The following is a 3,310-nucleotide window of genomic DNA, read 5'->3' as shown; positions in this document are numbered from 1 at the left end:
GCTACGTGCAGTGGATTTGCAAGGCAACAACACGTAGACGTGGTTGCAGATGATGATGATTGGCTGTTAAAAGAACCATCCGGAAGTAAATTGCGAGCTGGCGAAGTGATTTACTTAGTATTGGAGCATAATGCATTTGATATTAATTGTACATCCTGCAAGTACAGTAACGGTATGGGAAGCAGCTGGTGTTACAGGCAGAATAGTGAGGAATTTTGGGGGAAAATGTGGAGTTAGTCAGGCCATGTGTTTGCTTGGAGACTGGCCCCATGCACTCGTGTACACTCCATGAGTGTGCTTGTCAATTAATGTGGCAAGATATTGTGTGGTTCGAACTTCGAACGTCTCTCTCTCTCTCTCACAAACACACACACACACACACACACACACACACACACACACACACACACACACACACACACACACACACACACACACACACACACACACACACACACACACACACACACACACGCACGCACACGCACCATGTCTGCTTATTATAAGCGACTTTGGGCTTGTTTTTCTATGAAGTCTTTCTATGAAGACACGTTGTGAGCTTGTAGATCTGCTTTTTTCTATACATATATATATGCATAAAGGTCAGGTGGCCTATTAGTCGCTTGTTTTGGGCTTGTTTTCATAGACTTGGCTGCTTATTTCTCTCGCAATCTGGCAACACTGACGACAGGCAGTAGAGTAAAATGTTCCGTGTTCATGAATCCAAGTAATAATCTGTGACGTATGCGGACGTGGCTGTTCAACCTGTTTAGTCTGTTTGTGGCGGTGATGCAGGACATATGAATGAACCGTGTAGCTGTCGCTTTCGTAGTGTCTTGGCACAGTGACAGTCTGCCTCCGTCTTCAGACAGCAGAATACATTTAACTTTGAAAAGTTAATCTGTGTAACTTTTTTTTCACAAAAGCTCACATGATATGACATGAGATTATAAAATCCCAATGTAATTCAGGGCTGGATCAAAGTTATTTACAGTCAAAAAAGTTTGAGAACCACTACACTAGGGTAACAGGTTGCTGTTTACTGTGTGTTTATTCTGAAGAATGTTTATCGACTTTTTTGTGTGTCAGATATAGGAAGCTTCACAACAAAAAGTCCAGAAAGTGGAGCTTGTACCCTATGAAGGTGCTGAAGGACTACAGTTATATCAAAGAGCTACAGTCGGCTATCCTTCAGAGCAGACTGTTGGCCAACAGAGGGATGCCCCGGAGCACCACAAGAAGGCCAAATGATCCACGCCAGCATGGCGTTCTCTGTGGTGTTCCACCCCCATCCACACAGGAGATGTTGGAGTCCCAAGTCAGTCGCGGTCTAGGTACGCCTCGTAGACTTTATGCATTTGATAATAACACGCATGGCAAGTGATTTTCAATTGATAATAATGGAGAGGAGATAGTGCATTTGATTATTAACTTCTTATGCCTGAATGACTAGTCTGTGGGTCAAATTCATTGTCCAGGCATAAACCTGGCTGTGAACAAGCAGATTTCATTTAAATTCTAATTATGATTTTACTTTATCAGGCCATGGACTTCCAAAGTAGCAGCGCCAGGCAGGACCATGGGGCGCCCATGGTCCATCCCCGGTGGGCTCTCACACCCTGTCCCATCAAGGCCTCTCACTCCACCATGAGCTCCCCCGCAGATGGTTTGCTGTGCTACACCACTGCCTCCACCTCTTCGTCCTCATCTTCCTCCTCTTTCCAGTGTGCACCGCCCCACCGCGACAGCCTGGGTCATCCCTATCTATAGGGATGACCCAGGCTGTCTGGGACAGCCTGGGTCATCCCTATCTACCTATTAATCAAAAATATTTTCATTTCATTTGTTTTCTTTTCAGTCATTTAAAAAAGAAATCAAAGACAAATCTAAGAAATTCCATGAATTAGAAAACAAACGTTTAGGAAGTAGTGAAAATAGCCGATCTACAAGCTGTAAACGTGGCGGTCACTGTTTTTACTAGTTTGGGTGCCGGGCGAATGTCCAATTTCTGTGAGAAATGAATTGTCTCTCTATAAATATTATTGTCTTTGTCTATTGTCAGGCACGAATTGACAGTATGAGTCTGTCCTGCACGAGAGCCCAGTATGCTCTTTGACCTGCCAGACAACCCCACTACCAGCGCTCCACAGGATCCTCCAGCTGGTGTGTGTGTCAGCGGTGCAGAGAGATGCCATCAGTGCTGGAGAAGAAGAAGTGCTGCATGCAACAGCCTGGCGCATGTATCTCTCTGCTGCCACAGTTTGACATGTATGTCATGCATGTAATATTGTTTTTCTATGCGTTGTTGATTTCTAGGTACTGGTTTGCTGCTTTGTTTGTAACACATTTTATTGTTGTTCCATTTCAATGTGATGCCATGTTTTATTATTGCTTATTTATTGCACAGCACTTTGTAACATTTGTTTTGACCCCTTACCCTCAGACTGGCCAGGAGGATCTGGAATGACGTCCAGGCTGCCGTCGACCTTCCTGACGCAGGAGAGGACAACAGGCAGTTCCGATACGCGGCCTACAGGCAGTACATTGTGTGGCGCTACAGGACTCTGGGCGCTGACAACCAGCTCAACGGCCACCCAGTTGGTGTGTGTGTCAGCGGTGCAGAGAGATGCCATCAGTGCTGGAGAAGAAGAAGTGCTGCATGCAACGGCCTGGCGCATGTATTTCTCTGCTGCCACAGGCTGAAAAGTTTGAGAACTTGTCACATTGTCCATTTCTTTTTACATTCTATGGGTGATACCCCGGCCCTGTTTATTGTGGTGAAGGTAAGGACCATGCCCTGAGACTCACAGTAAGGCCCCTTTTCCACTGGAGTTACAATCAGTTCCACTGAGTGTTTCAACTGAAAAATGAATTGGTTCAGAACATAAAAGGGTTTGGAACTGGAACCAACAAACAATTGTTTTTCTTGCCATGAACTGGGAACCAAAGTGTGTCACTATCCTACAGGTTGGAAGATTCAGATGCGCTATAAACAATGGCTAAAGCAAGCGAAAAATCATCATTAAAAATAATTAAAAGGAAAAGGGATACTGTATCTGCCATGGCTCACCAAGATTGGTCAATCAAAAGTTATAAAAACTGTAGACATGGTTGTGCTCCACTATATCTATCTATATATATATATATATATATATATATATATATATATATCTATATATATATATATATATATATATATATATGTGTGTATATATAAACAAGACCAGGAGACCTGGTTCTGCCAGACCCAAAATGAAGTCCTAGTATGTAACACACCTACAAACCACGTTATAACTGAAGTTCATGATGT

Source organism: Gymnoscopelus braueri, assembly GCF_963280865.1.
Source record: "Gymnoscopelus braueri genome assembly, chromosome: 21".
NCBI classification, from domain to species: Eukaryota; Metazoa; Chordata; class Actinopteri; order Myctophiformes; family Myctophidae; genus Gymnoscopelus; species Gymnoscopelus braueri.
The sequence above is the reverse complement of the archived record's forward strand: the minus strand, read 5'-3'. Positions refer to the sequence as shown.